Source organism: Aulonocara stuartgranti (genome assembly GCF_965226115.1).
Source record: "Aulonocara stuartgranti genome assembly, chromosome: 22".
In the NCBI taxonomy this organism is placed as follows: Eukaryota; Metazoa; Chordata; class Actinopteri; order Cichliformes; family Cichlidae; genus Aulonocara; species Aulonocara stuartgranti.
The window spans coordinates 34,703,299-34,724,850 of NC_138957.1; the positions used below are offsets into that span (position 1 = coordinate 34,703,299).

Here is a 21,552-nt window from a genome sequence, read left to right on the forward strand (position 1 = left end):
AGGTGATCAGACACTTTATTTTGAATGATCTTTTTCTCTCCTTCGACATTGCTTAATAACCTTTGTGTCTGCGTTTATCAGGGGATCTACTGGAAATATATCTACTCTTTTTTTTTCAGTATTTATGAGTGTTTATTTTATTAAATAATCCCACTATCCAAGGTCTTTTATATCTTAAAATCCCATAATTTAGAAGAAAATGAAGGACTTATTTTTTGAATTCTAGAAAGTTTTGCCACTCACTATGTTATTGTGAACTTTTGATTTTGTGAAACATTTAAAATAAATGAAGAGATTCTAGAAAACCTAAATAAAAATGAGTTAGTTATAAGAATACTATCAGCAACTGACGCTGGCTTTACTCTGATACTGGTTCATATACAGTTAAATAATTTTGGGTGAGAGGTTAACCCTGACCCTAACCCAGAGCAAACATGTTGTTCAGGTTATTTGTTCTTCTGTTTGATCATCATCATCATGCTTCTCTCTTTTTCAGTTTTTTGGGACATTTTACAACAAGGTGGATTCACAATTTAGGGCCTTATTTCAAAATATCATCTTGTTTCCAAATATCTAATTATTTATTTAAAAATGTGCTAAAAAGTTTATTTTGGGGGTAGAATATCCTGTTAGAAGACCAGTCGATAATATTTGTCTCATTTTAAAAGCCAGTTCTCAAAGCCAGTTTAGCTCCTCTGACACAAAGCTCAGTGCAGAAACCTGGGTTCAAGTCCGACCCAGATCCTGTTGCTGGAATTTAAATAAATGTACTGTTTATAAAACTTTGTTGTTTATATTTGTTTTCATGTTGGCCGACAAACTGGACAAACAGTGAATGATTTTGTTGAGTTTGTTTGTCTCAGAGTCAGAGAGCCGTGTCTCTCTACAGTCAGAGGTTTTTGTACGGCGCCTCAATGAGTTTGTATCACTGTGGTGGACTTTTGGTGGAGGAACCAGACTGGATGTTCACTGTAAATATGTTTAACTGTTTTATGAAAGTAAATTACTTTTATTTAGTTTCATTTTATGATTCTAGAAATTACTACTTTAGAACAATATGAATTATATATAAATGAAAATATGAAATATGAGCTGGTTATTTAATGACTTCAGACAAACTAAATGTTTGACATTTTCTGTCTCTGGAAGTAACTGCAAATTATTTGTCATCCATTTATCTTGATCTGTCAAAAAGATTTCAATTAATAATTACATATTTAACAGATTTGAAGAGTTTTATTGTCTACTTCAGTGCAGTTAATACTTATCTTTCTCAAAAGGAGCAAAAATTCATTTTTGTTAGTTCTCTGTCTGTTTCACATATTTATTTGTTGAAAGTAAGAAGAATAAGAAATGTTGGTAGTTTTATCAGAGGTAGTTTGTTTTTTAACTGTTAGATTAAGAATGAGTTTATAGATGGGGATATATTGAAAAACAACACAATGTTTTAAGTTGTTTGTACTGTAACTCGTCTGTTGCAAGGGTTCAGCTGTGATGCTTGTCTGTTTCCATGGTTACCGAGCTCAGAGAGGGAAGTGAAACACTGAAGACCAGTTTCATTTAAACTGTCAACTTCTTTAAAATGTATTTTCTTTCTCTCTCTGCAGTGGGTTTAGTCGCCCCTCCCTGACAGTACTGGCCCCCTCCAGTGATGATGCGCTGAAACCGGAGAAGGCTACGCTCATGTGTCTCGCCAATAAAGGCGTCCCCTCGGACTGGACTCTGTCCTGGAAGGTAGATGGAAGAAGCAGCAGTGGGGAGGAGAGCAGGAGCCCCGGGGCGCTGCAGAATGACGGCCTCTACAGCTGGAGCAGCACCCTGAGGCTCCCTGCAGACCAGTGGGAGAAGGTGGGCTCTGTGACCTGTGAGGCCACCCAGACTGTTGTCTCAGACATAATAAGCAGAGACCAGTGTTCCCAGTCCTGAGCTGACTCACTGGGACTCTGATACTGCTCTCTCTTTGTCCTCTTGGTCTGATTATTTTCTTTTTGTCTTGTTGTAATGCTGATGAATTTATTAGCCCAATAAAGATTAATTCAAATATTTTCATGTTTATTGCCTTCTTTACTCTTTCATGGGTTTGGAAATTTCCTGCAGGTTTGTGTCTTATGCAAAACGGACATTTATTGTCACTCTTACAAAATATTAATGATCATTTTAAATCAGTGATATCTGTTATTGGTATTTGTGTAATTTATGAATAAAGTTTGCAGAGGACTGAGAAAAATCCACCTTAAATTGTTCATCAATGGATCAGTTGATGCTTATGGAATATAGGCTTTGGTACATGACTTCACTCCTTATATTTACATTATCTACCCAAACAATTTTCTTTCATTTTATTATGTACTTGTAATAACTGCCTGTGTAAAATTACCAGTGGTGCAGCAATCAATGATTAGCCTCTCTATATAACATAGGATTTACATGTATTCATAATATTTATTTTTCTCTTTGAAATATGTTGATTCCAACTTTTTCGACTTGTGACAAAATTCTAAAACTACTGACATTGAAATAATTTAGCAGTTAAATCACAAATTTTTAACTTGTCAAAAATATTTAATAGTCGACTGTATTTTTTTCCCTAAACTATAGAGTTGAAAACGTGTGATACTGCTTCTATTTTCATTTTTTTAGTTTGTATCACTGTGGTTCACGATTGGTGGAGGAACCCGACTGTGAAACTTACATCCAACATCCCAAGTAAAAGCTGTTTTATACATTTTAACTCTTAATTTATTAATTTATTTTCAGTTAGGAAAAAAGACCCAAATGTTTAAACTGACATGTCTCCTCTCTGTAAGCCGTCCACAGCTCTACAACATGTAACTAATTGGAAATTGAAATTGAAAGCCTTTATTGTCATTATATATAGTATAACAAGATTAAAACAGCTCTATAAAAGTGCACTTGTGCTTTAGCACATTATACAAACTATACAACAATTTATCTACAGACTTAATATAAATATAAATACACAGTACAGTATTACATGACAGAGACAGACAGGCAGAGAATTGATGATATTTCAGTGCAGATTACTTTTTCTGCAAGTTTGAGTTGAGTATGGTGATAGACTCAGGGACAGCTTCTTCCCCAAAGCTGTTTGTTCTGGCCCGTATGGATATGAAGCCCCTGCCAGAGGGCAGTAGGTTGAAAAGATGGTAGCCGGGGTGGAGAGTGTCCTTTAACATGTTTCTGGCGCTGCTGAGAGAACGGGAGTTGTTGATGGCAGACAAGGAGGGCAGGGGGCAGCAGATGATTTTTTATGCTTTGTTTACCACCCTCTGCAGTCTCTTCTTGTCTGCCTCCATGCACCTGGCGTGCCACACTGTCACTGCACAGGTAAGCAGGCTCTCGATGGTGGATCTGTAGAAGGTCACCAGCAGTGGGGCGTTTAATTGCTCCTTCCTGAGCACCCTTAGGAAGTGTAGCCACTGCTGGGTTGTCTTGACTAGGGCCGTGGTGTTAGCTGACCAGGAGAGGTCTGCAGAGATGTGGACGCCAAGGAATTTTGAAGGACTCCACTCGCTCTATACATTCTCTGTTGATATGCAGGGGGGCAGTTCTGTTCCACCTGAAGTGCAGGATGAGTTCCTTGGTCTTGATGATGTTAAGTGCCAGGTTGTTTGATGCACACCATTCTCCCAGTCTCAGGACCTCATCTCTGTGAGCCGCCTCATTTCCCCCTGTGATCAGCCCCACCACATTTGTGTCATCAGCAAATTTGACAATGATGTTCTCTGGGCGGACGGGACTGCAGTCAGATGTGTGGAGGGAGTAGAGTAGCGGGCTCAGTACCCAGCCGGTGCTGAGAGTGTGAGGGGAAGAGAGGTGAGGACCCAGTTTCATCTGCTGGGGTCTGTTGACCAAGAAGTCCTTTATCCAACAGTAGGTGGGTGGTAGGAGCCCCAGGTTTGCTAACTTGGTTATCAAAATGTCTGGTATTATTGTATTAAATGCTGAGCTGAAGTCGATGAAGAGCATTCTGACATAGCTCCCCTGTTGTCCCAGGTGGGTCAGTGCTGTGTGGAGAGCAATGGCTATGGCGTCTTCGGTGGATCTGTTAGTCCGGTATGTGAATTGGTGTGGGTGCAGAGTGGGGGGGGCAGGTTCTTGTCATGATCCGGAGTCTGCGACTCCGTGTTTACTCTGTGGTTCTGTTTATTTTGGGTTTCTTGTACGTTCCTTGTTCACGTTTCATGTTCCTATGTTCTGTGTTCCCCAGTCTGTGTGAAGTCTGTGTGTTGTGTCAGTGCGTGTATGTGTTTCCTGTTTTATTGTGAAGGTCTGCGTCTTATGTGAGTGTTTTCAGTTGCCTCCCCTGTCTCGTCACGTTAATCACTCCCAGCTGTGTCCCCCACCTGTGTGTAATCTCCCCGTGTTCTCTGAGTGTATTTAAGTCGTGTCTTCTGTCTTAGTAGTTGCTGGTTCGTCTGTGTTGTTCCCCTCCATGGTCTCGTGTATTCTCCCTGCGGCTCTGTTTCTCAACTCAAGGTTTCAGGTTTGTTTTTGCGTAGCTTTTCCCAGTTTAGGTTATTCTTAGGTTTTGGTTTTCATCCTCCTCGTCCCGGTTTGTTTCACCCGTTTGTTAATAAAGCTCACTCACAACTTAAGCAGTCTGCATTTTGGGTCCGTTTATATTCTCACACGGCCTGCCTCGGCACCCTGTGACAGTTTTGATGTGTCCCCGAACCAGTTTCTCAAAGCACTTGGTGATGACACGGGTTAGTGCAATTGGACGGAAATGATTGAGACTGGTTATGAGTGGCTACAACAGTTACATGTGCTGGCATTATAACTTACCAACAGAGCTGAGATCACAAAAACATGTTTTCTGAAATATTGTTTTTCTTCTTCCAGCTGCTACCTGAGCCTTGTTGATGGTTCCAAACTTTGAGCACAAAAATTAGTCCACTCCATAAAATGCTTCTGTTCGGTCAGATGAGCGACTGCATCATTTTGCAGCAGAGCAGCTAATCTCCAAATTTTAACTTTAAAACACCAAACCAACCTCTGGCTCCTTTTTCCATTATAAACTCAGATTGGCGTGAACAACAGTCCCATAATGCATTGTGTCGGTCACGTCAAAATCCAGATGGACGCAGCAGTTTACATGTGGTGGTGTGGCTGCTAAAATTAGAAGTGTTAGCGCTTGATCCTTCATGTGTTTAAAGATTGGGATACAAACTTCTCAGTGAATCTGGACAAAAGCTATTTTTAGCACATACATGCCAATAATAAATGGACGCTTCTATCTGATCGTGTGTTGTCACTGAAAGCTCCTCAACAGGTACTGACTGTAACTCGAGGTGAGATTGTTTCATCTGAAAGTCTAAAGTGCAGGATGAACTTTGAATCTCAGAGTAAGGGTTGTATACATGTGACAAATATGTCACTGCATATGATTTGGATGTTATGTATGTGTAGTTATGGACACATGTGATTTAATCATGAAAGCAACTCATGACTTCTGTTTTTGAGCCGCAAATTATGTTTAGATTATTTAAAGTAAAATTTACTTTTTATGTCGAGCTGTATGATATTTAATGATTGTATTTTGTATATGTTAACAGGAAGATCTTATGTTACTGATAATTGTTCAAATTTAACAAATCATAGATGATATTGTGGTGCTGGTAGTATGAAACTGAGGTCAAAGGTCATGATCAAGAGTTTTCTCAACTGTTCTCAACTTCGGAACATCTTGACTTATTTTTAGTTAAATTTAAAGGAAAAAGACAAAGAAACTATTTTTAGATTGATCTCAAATGTCTCTTTGTGTGTGTGTGTGTGTGTGTGTGTGTGTGTGTGTCCTCAGTGAACTGTATCAGTCTCTGCAGTATCTTCCAGCTGCAGCAGTCACTTCAGTTTCTGTTCAGTCTGACTGAGGGAGGTTTTTGTACGACTGTTTTTCACTGTGTGAACACAGCTTGACTGTTGATGTAGTGATAACTCTGACAGTAATAAACTGCTGCATCTTCAGCCTGGACTCCACTGATGGTCAGAGTGAAGTCAGAGTCTGATCCACTGCCTGTAAAACGATCTGGAATCCCTGATTCTAGAGTGTCAGCAGCATAAATGAGCAGTTTTGGAACTCCTCCATCTTTCTGTTGGTACCAGGCTAAAGCGTAAGAGCTATAAACATCCTGACTGGTTGTACACTTGATGCTCACAGATCCTCCCACAGCAGAGCTCACTGCTCCAGGCTGAGTCACTGTGATCTGTCCTCTGGACTCTGAGGACACAGAGACAAAAACATAAAGCAGCTTCATGGTTTTGTGGGCTTCATTTCAGAGGGACAGATGTTGATAGAGGAGAGGAGTTTGATTCTCTGGACTTTACCTGTGAAGCAGCAGCAGAGGAGAGTCCAGATGAGGACGCAGATCAAAGTCATGTTTTTGATGAGGAGGATTTCTGTGGCTTCTGTTGTGATGAAGGACAGCTGTCAGTCATCCAGTGTTCAACTCTCAGGACTATAAACTCTCCCAGAGCACTGGAGCATGGTGCTGCTGATGCAAAGTGCCTCTCTATGGAAATCATCTGACTCACTGCAGCAGGACTTGCTTAAAAAGAGTTTTTCACAGCATATTTAGCATGTGACTCACATGAACCCTGTACAATTTATAGACAGGTAACAAATTAAGAAAAACTCGACACCTACAGTGAGGGGATGTGAAAGCTGTGTGAATTTGAACAGATGTGTTAGAGCTCACCTTTATCCTCCAGTATCATCACCATCATTGACACCGAATGAAGGGACATAATCATAATCATATCATAATAGTTATAGTTGTTTTTACATATCTCACTTTGTTATTTAAATTTCCATGGCATCATTCTGCAGTGCAAAGTCTGCAGACAGGATGAGCAGTAGTCAACACCTTTTTAATTTCCAAGCAGGTGAGAGAGAGAGGACATTCAGTGGGGCACTGATACGTGTCTCTAAAGATGAATAGCAGCCCTCTTTAAATACAGTCAAACAGAAAGCATTTCCACAGCTGTTGTTCACGCCCTTGTCCCCTCCAAGAGAGACAGAGTTTACAACCTTATCTCCTCTTCCAGTGTCACATAGAGACTGCTCTTTGCCATCTCTAATATCTCTATGTACCACAGGCCCTCAAGGTGGCTGTAGTTAAACCTTTACTTAAAGAAACATCTTTAGACCCAGCTGTCTTAGCTAATTATAGGCCAATCTCTAACCTTCCTTTCATATAAAATATATATTGATATTTGATTATTTTTGCTTATATAAGTTCTATCAACAACACACGCTCTATCCTGGAGTTTCTGCATTGCTGTCACAGTTACGAGTGCAGGACCCAAACGCAGGACTCACTCTGAATAAAAAATCAAAAGGTGGTTTACACAGGTGTCACCATGTAAGATATATCCATATATAGAGTGCTGTGGAGAGGAACCGGGGTCAAGGGCAGCCAGGGGAAGGTCTGAGGGAAGGAAGGTCCAAACTCCTCTTCACACAATCAGTGACTCACGTTTATCCACTCAGGGTCCATAGGGAAAGAAAAAAGGCCAAAGTCCAGGGAATCTATATGGAAATAGAGATTGATGTTAGTGAGGAGCACTAGGAGAATACAAGGAAATCACGAGGCGAGCTGGATTACACTGACGGAAGTAGCAGAATGATCCAGCGCGAAATCAGACTCCACTGAGACCTTAAGTAGTGTGGGAGCAGTCAATGATGATGGATGGCAGGTGAGTTATTATCCATGACAGGTGATAAGGCTGCACAGAACAACAGATTTTCCATCCACAATACGAGGTTAGTCATTAATATACTGCAACAACATGGGAATAGAGCAGCTGCGAGAGAATTCAATATTAATGAATCTATGGTATGGAAGTGGAGGAAAATTTACAACTACAAGACAGTATGCTTTTTCTGTTGTGACTGTCTGTGACTGCATGAAGTGTGTTGGACAAACAGTGGATTATTTTGTTGAGTTTGTTTGTCTCAGAGTCAGAGAGCCGTGTCTCTCTACAGTCAGAGGTTGTGATACAATGAGTTTGTATCACTGTGGTTTACGTTCGGTGGAGGAACCAGACTGCAAGTTGGAAGTAAGTTAAACCTAAAGCTGATTTATTTTATTATTTTCTTTAATTTTTATTCCTTAATTGGAAAGCTTTCTTATTAATATTTTTGCTCGAAAACACAAAGTCACATTTGGAAATTTATATGTGAAAGGTTATTACAGTGAATAATTGAGAGTGGGGTAGTTCACAGTATGAATGATTATTTCTAGTTTCCATGTAAAGTTTTATTTTGTCGGCTTGTAGATTTAGTTCAGTCTAACAGAGTCAGAGAGCCGTGGCTCTCTACAGTCAGAGGTTTTTGTACAGCGCCTCAATGAGACCAGTGTTCCCAGTCCTGATGTCAATCACTGAGTCTTTCATGCTGTTTTTCTTCTGTCTCTTTGTTTCTTTTTGTTTGCAGATTTTAAAAGAAATAAACACATCAAATGGTCATATTTTCATCTCATAATGACAACAATCTCCTCTAGTTTCATCCTTTTGTGTCTGCTGTAAAGCTGATATTTCAACCTTTTAAAACAATAAAAATGTAACGAGGAAACATGTTCTTTGACTCTGTGAGTTTAATAAATGCACATTAAAAAATAAAGAATTCAAAATTTTATTTAAACAGACCAAAATAAAAATATCGACAAAAGACACTGAGTGTAATGGGTAGTGAAAATGGTTAAATATATTTTTAAACCCAAATATTTTTATAAGATGTTGAGGTCATGTCAGCCATAGATTATCTGTGTGCTCTTCATAATTTATAGTCTCAAAGCTGTGATCTAAAACCTAATATGTAAAATTAAAGAGCAGGGTGTCATCTGTATTCAATCCAATCCAATTCAATTCAATTTTATTTATATAGCATCAAATCTAAACAAAAGTCACCTCAAGGCGCTTTATAGATACAGAGAAAAACCCAACAATAATGTGACCCCCTATGAGCAAGCACTTTGGCGACATATGAGAGCATGAGGGTGGGAATGGATGTTTCTGTGTGTGCCTGTTTGTTTGTGTCTATATGTCAGGTCGGGTATCAAACCCCCACATCTCTGGGGACATCTCAGGCCCTCCAAGGTATGGAGGCCTATCTCCCCCAGCTCACGGGCGCGTCACTGCAACCCCCCCCCCCCCCCCGGCTTCTGCTCCGCGGCTGCTGAGTGAGCCCTCATCTGGGACTCTCCTCAGCTTTTTCTGGGACAGTGGCGCGGCTGCCCCTCTGTTGGTCTTTCTTGGTCTCTTGTGTTCTGGGGGCCTCTGGATGTCTGGAGTCTTGATCTCCTCCATACTTGCTTCATGCCCTGGAGGACGGGGCTGTGGCCCCCCCACACCCTCTAGCAGATCATTACATGAAGGAACCTTTTAATACAAACGCATTTATGCTCACAGGTGTGCACACGGGTGATCACACACACAAACTACACCCTTTTTGGCTCCTACCTCAAAGCACACTGTGTTCTGTTGATCTTACGTGCTGCACAATAATGTTTAATATTTAGTATTTACTGTCATATTCCCATATATCATTGTGATGATGTTGTTATATTGCTCTCTTTTTTGCTCGTTTTCTCTTTTTTCTTTCTCAACAGGTGATCCAGGTGAGTACTATGTATTATTTTGTCTCTTTGTTTTGTTGGTTTTTGTTTTTTTGCCCTTTATCACTGCTCCTCTTCTCTGCTGTTTTTCTTTCCCTCTCTCTTTCTCCCTTTTCTTTTCCCCAGTCAAGTCTGTCCCGTATTTAGCAAGTGAAAATAAAATAAAATAAAATAAACAATAAAAGCAAAGGTGAATCAAATAGACCAATACGGCAAGGCTGGGATGGTCCATTTGGTAAAGTAAATCCGTTTGGTACTTTTGCCATCAGAATTATTGTCTAAAGACAAAGAAAGATGCCCAACGGGACAGGCAAAAAAACAAAACAAAACAAAAAAACCCCTATGAGCAAGCACTTTGGCGACAGTGGGAAGGAAAAACTCCCTTTTAACAGGAAGAAACCTCCGGCAGAACCAGGCTCAGGGAGGGGCGGGCCCATCTGCTGCGACCGGTTGGGGTGAGAGAAGGAAGACAGGATAAAGACATGCTGTGGAAGAGAGACAGAGGTTAGTAACAGATATGATTCAATGCAGAGAGGTCTGTTAACACATAGTGAGTGAGAAAGGTGACTGGAAAGGAAAAACTCAGTGCATCATGGGAATCCCCCGGCAGCTTACGTCTATTGCAGCATAACTAAGGGAGGATTCAGGGTCACCTGGTCCAGCCCTAACTATATGCTTTAGCAAAAAGGAAAGTTTTAAGCCTAATCTTGAAAGTAGAGATAGTGTCTGTCTCCTGAATCCAAACTGGAAGCTGGTTCCACAGAAGAGGGGCCTGAAAACTGAAGGCTCTGCCTCCCATTCTACTTTTAAATACTCTAGGAACAACAAGTAGGCCTGCAGAGCGAGAGCGAAGTGCTCTAATAGGGTGATATGGTACTACAAGGTCATTAAGATAAGATGGGGCCTGATTATTTAAGACCTTGTACGTGAGGACCAGGATTTCACGTCTGCTGCTGTAATTTATTAATTTCAGGATGTCTTGTGTCTGTATCTTTCTGTTCTGTCTGGTGTTGCACTCTCTTTGTTTTGTTTTGTTTTTGTTTGTTTTTTTCAATTTTTGTACACTTGCAGTTTATGTATTCCTGTTTTGATTTTCTGTTATATATGGTATATGTATCAGCATGGTCTTGGAGGAACATTGTCTCATTTTACTGTGTACTGTAACACTGCATATGGTTGGAATGACAAATAAGCCACTTGACTATATCTTCAGTGAACTGTATCAGTCTCTGCAGTATCTTCCAGCTGCAGCAGTCACTTCAGTTTCTGTTCAGTCTGACTGAGGGAGGTTTTTGTACGACTGTTTTTCACTGTGTGAGATAAAGATGACTGCTTGGCCAGAATTCACCCTTACAATAATAAACTGCTGCATCTTCAGCCTGGACTCCACTGATGGTCAGAGTGAAATCTTTGTTTGATCCACTGCCTGTAAAACGAGCTGGAATCCCTGATGCTCGATTGCCATAGTAAATCAGAAGTTTAGGAACACCTCCATCTTTCTGTTGGTACCAATATAGGTCTGTCCCACCATCTACCGTATGACTGGTCGTACACTTGATGCTCACAGTTCCTCCCACAGCAGAGCTCACTGCTCCAGGCTGAGTCACTGTATATTGTCCTCTGGACTCTGAGGACACAGAGACAAAAACATAAAGCAGCTTCATGGTTTTGTGGGCTTCATTTCAGAGGGACAGATGTTGATAGAGGAGAGGAGTTTGATTCTCTGGACTTTACCTGTGAAGCAGCAGCAGAGGAGAGTCCAGATGAGGACGCAGATCAAAGTCATGTTTTTGATGAGGAGGATTTCTGTGGCTTCTGTTGTGATGAAGGACAGCTGTCAGTCATCCAGTGTTCAACTCTCAGGACTATAAACTCTCCCAGAGCACTGGAGCATGGTGCTGCTGATGCAAAGTGCCTCTCTATGGAAATCATCTGACCAAGTTTAGAGGCACAATGTGAAAAAGTAAAGGTCTGGACTTCACTACATGTTTTTACAACATTCTGTACGCCACGCAGATCCTGATGGGTTCTGAAGAACTACTAACTGATTATATTTGAAATAAGTTCATTTAACAGTTGCTCTTTGCTAAGATGTAGAGAAGTAAGAAATTCATATCTTTTCTGAATTCCTTCATTCATGTTTGAAGTATTAAATATTTCATGGAAAGCATTTAGTCAGTGACTTTATGTACAGTGGTGGGTCACACTTACATTTGTACAGTTACATTGATTCAAATAACTTTTTGGAGTAAATTCTACTTGCTGGTGAAGATCATGTGACCTAACTGAAAGCTTCACAGTGGGAATACAAGAGACTTTGTGGAGAAAGTGTTTTCTAAACCACTTGTAAATGTAATATCCATCCATATTATTAGTATGAATGCAGTTATACTCACTGTATGTAAAGTACTATTGAGTGAGACATGCTGTTTGACTTATTGGAAACACATTTTTTAGTTAAGCGTAACATTTTATTGGTTTTGTTTGCGATGTTGTTGGTTATTAAAGTTTCTGATGACAATGTCAATTTCAAAATGTTGCTATAGGAGACCATTCAGATGGCTGTGATCCAAAATTAAATATGGTTCAAACATCATGATACAACATGATTTCCTCCAGTACCATCCACCTCCAACAAATGTTACAGTTTCTGTCAGTTTGCTGCAGTTCTCAAATCAGTGATGCTTTTCCCCAATTAAATTAGCCTTTCTCATTGTTTCATACACACATACACACTGCTGTTGTTTCTACACTAATAAAGGGATTTGTTACTTCATTGATCCACAACTCACAGCTCACAACTGTCGTGATCGGGCTGTGTCCAGGCAGGAATTGGACCCAAGCGCAAACTCACTGGAAACAGGACTGAACTCAAAATGGCAGCTTTTATTGCTGAACAGAAAACTCCACAAAACCTAAACTGGGAAGAATCTAACAAAACACACACAGCATGAGGAAGATCACGGCACTGTAGTAATCAATCAATCAATCAATCAATCAATCAATCAATCAATCAATCAATCAATCTTTACATGAGCCAGGTGAGGAAACACTATCACAGGGAGCCGTCTGCACCGGGAGCCTCCAGGCTGGGCAAAGAAGCCCCCCAGCCAGGCTGAGAATGTGTCGATGATGTGAACAGAACACACATATAGTTTAATGAGTATTATTTTGCTTTTCTCCATTTCATCAGTTTTGTAAATTAAGAAAAAAAAAAAATATATATATATATATATATATATATATATATATATATATATATAAAAAAAAAACCACCCAGCACGCCCCTGCGGGCGGTTTATCCTTCAAGCTCGGGTCCTCTACCAGAGGCCTGGGAGCTTGAGGGTCCTGCGCAGTATCTTAGCTGTTCCCAGGACTGCGCTCTTCTGGACAGAGATCTCCGATGTTTTTCCCGGGATCTGCTGGAGCCACTCGCCTAGCTTGGGAGTCACCGCACCTAGTGCTCCGATTACCACGGGGACCACCGTTACCTTCACCCTCCACATCCTCTCGAGCTCTTCTCTGAGCCCTTGGTATTTCTCCAGCTTCTCGTGTTCCTTCTTCCTGATATTGCTGTCATTCGGAACCGCTACATCGATCACTACGGCCGTCTTCTTCTGTTTGTCTACCACCACTATGTCCGGTTGGTTAGCCACCACCATTTTGTCCGTCTGTATCTGGAAGTCCCACAGGATCTTAGCTCGGTCATTCTCCACCACCCTTGGGGGCATCTCCCATTTTGACCTCGGGACTTCTAGGTTATACTCGGCACAGATGTTCCTGTACACTATGCCGGCCACTTGGTTATGGCGTTCCATGTATGCCTTGCCTGCTAGCATCTTGCACCCTGCTGTTATGTGCTGGATAGTCTCTGGGGCATCTTTACACAGCCTGCACCTGGGGTCTTGCCTGGTGTGATAGACCCCAGCCTCTATGGATCTTGTACTCAGAGCTTGTTCTTGTGCTGCCATGATTAGTGCCTCTGTGCTGTCTTTCAGTCCAGCTTTGTCCAGCCACTGGTAGGATTTCTGGATATCAGCCACCTCCTCTATCTGCCGGTGGTACATACCGTGCAGGGGCCTGTCCTTCCATGATGGTTCCTCGTCTCCCTCCTCTTTCTTGGGTTTCTGCTGCCTGAGGTATTCACTGAGCACTCGGTCAGTTGGGGCCATCTTCCCAATGTATTCTTGGATGTTCCTTGTCTCATCCTGGACTGTGGTGCTGACACTCACCAGTCCCCGGCCCCCTTCCTTCCGCTTAGCGTACAGCCTCAGGGTGCTGGACTTGGGGTGAAACCCTCCATGCATGGTCAGGAGCTTTCTTGTCTTTATGTCAGTGGCTTCTATCTCCTCCTTCGGCCAGCTTATTACCCCAGCAGGGTACCTGATCACGGGCAGGGCGTATGTGTTGATGGCCCAGATCTTGTTCTTACCATTCAGCTGACTCCTCAGGACTTGCCTGACCCTCTGCAGGTACTTGGTGGTTGCAGCCTTTCTAGCGGCCTCTTCATGGTTCCCATTTGCCTGCGGGATCCCCAGGTACTTGTAACTGTCCTCTATGTCTGCAATGTTGCCTTCTGGTAGTTCAATCCCCTCAGTTCTGACTACCTTCCCTCTCTTTGTTACCATCCGACTACACTTCTCCAGTCCGAACGACATTCCAATGTCATTGCTGTATAGCCTGGTAGTGTGGATCAGTGAATCGATGTCTCGTTCACTCTTGGCATACAGCTTGATGTCATCCATGTACAGGAGGTGGCTGATAACTGCTCCGTTCCGTAGTCGGTATCCGTAGCCAGTCTTGTTAATGATCTCACTGAGGGGGTTCAGGCCTATGCAGAACAGCAGTGGGGACAGAGCATCTCCTTGGTAGATCCCGCACTTGATGGTAACTTGTGCTATGGGCTTGGAGTTGGCCTCTAGTGTTGTACGCCACATCCCCATTGAGTTCCTGATGAAGGCTCTTAGGGTCCCATTGATCTTGTACAATTCTAGGCATTCCAGTATCCAGCTGTGGGGCATTGAGTCATAGGCCTTCTTGTAATCAATCCAGGCAGTGCACAGGTTGGTCAGTCTGGTCTTGCAGTCTCGGCTGATTGTTCTGTCTACCAGTAGCTGGTGTTTTGCACCTCTGGTATTCTTGCCAATTCCTTTCTGTGTCCCGCTCATGTATTGACCCATGTGCCTGTTCATCTTAGCCGATATGATGCCTGGCCCCGGCGGAAGGGGCTACATGAATAGGATGAGGGACCTATGGATATATATATATATATATATATATATATATATATATATATATATATATATATATATATATATATATATTAGGGGTGCAACGATATTCGTATCGATATTGAACCGTTCGATACAGTGCTTTCGGTTCGGTACGCATATGTATCGAACAATACAACATTTGTAATTTATTTTATCAATTTTTCTTCTGACGATGCTGTCTGTGTTGAGCGCTCAGTGAATCTGTGTTCGACTACTCCGCCTAGGCTGCACTGTCGAGCGCAGATCCACTGAGCGCTCAACACAGACAGCATAGTCAGAAGGAAGAGCGCAGGGCAAGCTAGCGAGACAGAAGTTAAGCTCTACTTGCAACAGGCAAATTGAACCTCATTCAGATCTGGCGTTTGGAATTATTTTGGTTTTCATGTGACGTATGACCCTGAAGGTAAGCGAGTCATGGACTAAAGTAAAACAGTATGTTGGATGTGCCATGCAATGCTCAATTACATTGGTGTGAACTAGTGTGTTAGCGCAGTTAGCTCGTTAACGTGTTGGCCGTCTAGCCCCATGCACGGAGCGATCGGCGGTAGCTCGTTAACGGAGATTTGCCGTGTTGTGGCATTAAGGTCATTTCAACGAGATTAACCTGAAAGCACTAGTGGGAACACGACGAATATGACTGCACATTTACACCGACATCATCCTAGTGCAAAGACAAGTGGAAGCAGACAAAAAAAAGCAAGCATGCTACTAACTTTAGCCGAGTCATTTAGACAGCTGTTAGCACATGATTCTCCTTATGCTGCTGAGAATATAGCCCAGAAGAAGCGGATAGTATAGCTTTTATTTTGGAAAGAGCCATTTCTCTGTAATAAACTCTCTTTTCCAAAGATGAGTGATTCCTCAATCAGATACAGGGCTCGCAATATCGCTAGCCCGACGTCCTGGAGCTAGCGATTTTTTTCAGTCGGGCTACCAAAATCTATCTCTGCCCTGCCCGTCGGGCTATTGTAGGAAAAATATATGTCAATGCTTTTGCATTCTTTCAGAAATGTAGCTGGGTAATTATGTCATTGGCATCGGTGAGCCACTGTCAATATGTGACATATTGAAATCGCGTTTGAATTTGCGCTTGTTTTTTTGCTTTCACTTTGCAATCGTGCGAACTGTGTATAGAGAGCGACAGCACTGATCTGTGAGTGATGATAATTTGTGCACCAATTCCTCTGACATCGTCTTATTAATTGTTAGCTTACTATGCAAACATGACAAGTGAAATCTCCCGCAGCAAGCTTAAACATGTGAGAGGTTGATCGCGCAGAGAATCGCTGAGCTTATGTGTGTGTGTGTGTAAAAGCATTTCAGTTCTGCTGAGCCAAATAAGACAGGTCAGGGTGAAGAAGTGACAGCCAAAGAAAAGCTTACCACAAAATGGAGAAGTTATGACAAATCAGACTATAAGGCAAAAAGAAAGTGCAGCTTTATGGTTTCATGGACAAAAGAATTTCTGTGGCTGCGATATGATGAGCTAAATAACCAGGGCTGCACATAAGTGGTCCGCAGGTGCGCATTCGCTGTCAAAATAAAAAACACGCACAAGGGTTACGGTTAAATTTAAAAACTGTACTTTTGAGTTAAAATATATATTTATAATTTTAATAAATGACAAATTAAAAATGCATGAACATTTTTTGTATCGAAAAAATATCGAACCGTGACACCAAAGTATCGAACCGAACCGAACCGTGAATTTTGTGTATCGTTGCACCCCTAATAGATATATATATATATATATATATCAGATTAGATTTTTGTTTCTGAAAAACAGTTTTAAACTTCTCATTAGCTGTCACAGTCCGGGTGAGCTGCTGGTAAATTTCCACCATGTTCTCCTGTGTCTGCCCCTGGGCAGAGCCATCATCTCCTCACATGGAGCCAATCTGGAGCAACCTACTCAGGATATTTAAGACCAGCGTTGCCGTCTCTTCACTGCTAGTTTGCCAACTTACCCTCGGTGCTAACAGGCTACCATGCTTCATGCTCCTTGCCCAAGTCTATGCACTCGGCCATACTCACTGCAGTTTCATGCTCCGTCTCCTGGGAAGGATTTCAATATCACACCTGCTGCCCTCTTCCCACTGCTTCTCACAGGATCCCTTGGAGCTCAGGTCAGCTCATCTTAACTTTGTTCAGCTCACCTGGACTGTTAGGTTTTGTATTGTTGATTGTCATTTATGCTTAGAAATATTTACTCATATATGCTTAGAAGTATATAATCATTTGTAGATTGAAAGAATGTCTCATCCTAGGAGGTCTGTAACAACTCTGTGTAGCATGAAGAGGGGAGTGCGTTCACTCCTCTACAGAGTGTTCTGGCATAGATCACACACCTCCTAGGAGAGGTCGTATCTTCTCTTGCTGATATATGATATAGCAAACACACGTATATCTGTTTGAGTGTAAGAGCCTTTTGTTTAGATGGACCCGCTAGACGTCCTGGCACCAGCTTTGGGGAGTCTTCACAGGGTCACATCTTGACCTCACACAGATCTCTCACACACACAGATCTCTCTCTCACACACACACACACACACACACACACACAGGCAAGGTACTCTTTGTGTGTATGTAGACGTCATATGTTAATGAACCTATGCATATTCATGTAACCTCAATAACAGAACAGTGGTACGGGAGAACGGAGAGAGCAACTGGGGTCAAGCGAAGGAACGGCGTTTGTCCGGTCTCTCCCGTGCGCGAGAAACATGAAGAACTTTGCCTACTTGTGTCTTGCTTTGCTGTGTAATTATATTGTCTTCAACATTCCAGCGGATGGGTTCAAGCTACAAACCTATCATGGACCTTCACCTACTCCCCTCAAAGTACCGCCAACTCCACCTGCAACATAAGCCATACTCCTCTTTAAAATTCAATCACACCTGGAGAAGTCTGAGAACCCACTAACCCCCTTTTCCTCTCTCCCTCTTGATCACCACGCCACCTTAGGCCAAGGCTGGACTGGGACAAAAAAATCGGCCCGGGCATTTTGACTAGAGACCGGCCCACCAGGATAAAGATTGAAAATGTGACGTCATTCAGGGGTAAAACCGCAAAGGATTCTGGGAACTTGTGGCAATCGGTACTAGCGCACGCAGGCTTTCAATTGAACTCAGTTACACAGCGATAAAAAGAAACCCAAAAAAATGCCAAGAAGCTGTTGTATTATTAACTGCAATAGGCATGACAGCCGACGGGTAAAGAGATCATTTTTTTAATCGGATTATGTCGTTGAAGAGAAATTTTTTAAGCCATGTTTCCGAAGTAAGAGCCGACGGATGGTCTGGATACACCAAATATAACGTCCCAGAACACTCCAGCTCACATGTTAGTCTGCTCCAAGCATTCCCACAAAGGTCAGAGTTTTGTAGTAGTTAATGCGTCATTTTTCTTAACATAATTGGTGATATAGGTTACAAGCAAGTCTGGCGCTGAACAGAAATTGTCGCGCTATGCTCCTTTATTTATTGTGCATAAATAGTGAATTATCCTGACACAATATTGCGTTTCGCTTCTGTTATTATGGTACATTGACAAAAACATATACTTTTATTCACAGGATAAAACAGTTGTTTTGTATCACTAATTGTCCAGTGCGATTACAGCATACAATATTATTGTCACTGCTACATTTCTGTGATGCTACCAGAGATTATTTCCACTACTAATTAATTACCGTTGAGCTCAAAGCTTATATTAATAAACGGTTAACGAATGTGTATTTATGACGACGATTTGTGAGACTGGTAAACTTATGATACGTACGATGGTCTTTACTTTCTACACGGTGCATTTCAAGGTCCTGCACCCATCCGTCGGTAAACTGTACCTGGGCTTGTTGCAGTGACCTGAAGTTACTAAAAACTTCATGAGTGTATGCACTCACTCCAAGAACCGTATAATTATAAATCTGAGCGTGGTGAAAGTTGGGCAGCACGCTAAAGTCTTTTGTCCACTCTGTGTGCTCGTAAGGGCCTGACCCTTTCAGTCCTTTGATTTTTTCCTCGTATCTTTTCTTTGGCTTTTCATCAAGTCTGTCTTTGTACGGACCGGCATTGTTCCCCTTTTGTTTTTGTACATTCCTTTTTTTGGGAATACAAGAAGGTATTGGAACCGGAGAATGAACGTTTTGCGGTGCTGCAAATGCTTGCATTTGATGCGGTACTTGGATTGTTTTGCCACGAGTTCCCGGCATGCAATGCGCGAAAATCACATGATTGCCAAACAAGGGGGAGGGTGCATCCGGCCTCCTCGGCTGTAATTGGTCCAGCCCAGAGTCGATCATGACCAACTGGCCAATCCAACACCTTTCATTATATATATACCCTTCCTAAAAAAAAAAAAAAAAAATCCATCGGCCCATAAAAACAAAAAATCACCAGCAGCCCACCGGGCAAATGCCCGGTATGCCCGATGGCCAGTCCAGCTATGCCTTAGGCCACCATGCTACGTTTTCTTGTCAGGAATCCCACATCAAGTATAACTCTGTGTTTTTGTGCCAAATAAAGATTTGTGTAAAGCAAACTCAACCGTCTCCACATGTGGTCCAGCACTTGAGTCCAGTTTCGTACAGGCCTTTGGCCCCTTGTGACATTAGGCCTACATTTTTTGCAGTACTCTTTCCAAAGTAGGTGAGGTTTTGAGAAAAATAACAAAACAAAAAAACCTGTTTTGATGTCTTAAAACGACGGTGAAAGTGTTTTATGAAGTGTCTTTTGCATAGATGAGTCTGTGTGGTGAAAAAGGCCTTACATATTTGGAGAGCTGCATTAAGAGTGGTGAGAATGACGTTCCTGATATAAGACTTTCACCAAAGCAACTGAGAAAAGCAGTGATGGGGAAACATTTACTGAAGTTCATTTAAGTGTTCACGAATAAATGTCAGTGAAGTCGTTTGAAAACGTGTGTGTGTGTGTGAAACATGTCAAAAGTAAACCAAAGCAACACATGGTGATAAAACCCGAATTGAATGGTAATGTTTACCAGTTAGAAGCCTTCACAGTGAGAACAGCACAGAGCACCGTCTTCTCTACCTGGAAGGAATTTTCAAAACTTCCTAAAACACCATTATTTGTAGACAGAATTCCAAAATAGAAATAAAAACTCATTAAATAAACCCTGTATGTGTAGGCAGCGTCTTAACAATGGACATGTTCATTCAGAAATTTTAAAAATATATGAAAAAAATGCTGGTACAGTTTCCAGAACTTAATATTTTTGTGAAATTCAAAACATAACTACATGAATCTGAAGTGTTTTTGAAGCGTTTTAGGCTGAGAATTAGTTTCAGTGTTTAGAGCTGTGAAAAAATAAGTGCCAGGTTTCAAGAGATGTTTTCACATGTGAAAGCTGTAAAATCTACATTTTGAAATCAGATTCTTTAAATATTGTTGTAATGGGCTTTATTTGCTTTAATTACACTATTATAATATTATTAAATGATACAAACAGTGAATGATTTTGTTGAGTTTGTTTGTCTCAGAGTCAGAGAGCCGTGTCTCTCTACAGTCAGAGGTTTTTGTACGGCGCCTCAATGAGTTTGTATCACTGTGGTACACGTTCGGTGGAGGAACCAGACTGGATGTTGGAAGTAAGTCAAACTTAAACCGCTTTTACTTTAACAGATTTCTTTCTTGTAATTATCTTGACTTTTCTGTTCAGTGTGCCAGAAAAAAACTCGGTAAAATAATTTTTACATAAATTTTCATGAAGAAACAAAGTTAGCTTCAGAATAAATGTTAAAATGAATATTAACAAATGATATAAAACATCAGAGTGGAATTGAGGATATTTTACATATACATACATCTGGTTAAGTCTAGAGAGCTTTTAGTTTTAATTCAGTCTGTTAGTCAGAGAGCCGTGTCTCTCTACAGTCAGAGGTTTTTGTACGGCGCCTCAATGAGTTTGTATCACTGTGGTGGACTTTTGGTGGAGGAACCAGACTGGATGTTGGAAGTAAGTTAATTAAACTGTGTTTATTATTAAATATTGTATCATTTTATGTTATAACTACTTGTTAGGCTGTTTAGATGAGAGAAAACTATTTTTTTTATTAAAATAATTTAGTTTTTGATGTTTGTCCTTTTTACTGGACTAATTCAGATGAGCTCTGCGAGTTTCTCTTGTTTAATCTACATTTCTGTCACAGTAAAATATATGTAGACAAGAGTAAACTTCATCATCTTATGATTAGTTTGTAAATTTCCACCACATCAGCTGCTGTTTGGATGAGTCAAAGTTTGCTTTCTGATGTTTTTATCGTCTCCGATGTTTCAGATTTAGTTTGAAATCATGTGAGCTGTTCAATAACATTTCAAATCTACATGAATGAGTAGCTGCTCTGTGCTTGTGTCCACTAATGTCTTCAGTCGTCCATGATTTAGACTTCTAATCATTTTAAAGCCAAACTTCTGCTGTAAATGTTTCCACATCTGCTTCTTTTATTTCCAGTGTAGTTTGAACATATTTCAGCTCAAACTGTGTGATGATTCTCTCTGTGCTGATATGCATGAGAGGTTTCTTAAAGGGAAGTGAAACAATGTGTGAGTGAATGACTGGTGGAGCAGAAAAAACACCTGACAGAAACTTCTTAACGGAGAAATTCAAATTGTGGTTCCTGTCCT

The 21,552-nt window shown here is 41.2% G+C and overlaps 1 gene segment (V, D, J or C); it reads left to right on the plus strand.

Annotated features, from left to right (window-relative positions):
• Nucleotides 1-919: 919 nt before the first annotated feature.
• The window catches only part of LOC309699554 (Ig kappa-b4 chain C region-like), a 72,345-nt gene continuing 51,712 nt past the window's right edge, over nt 920-21,552 (plus strand). Inside the window, exon 1 of the C gene segment in view lies at nt 920-971.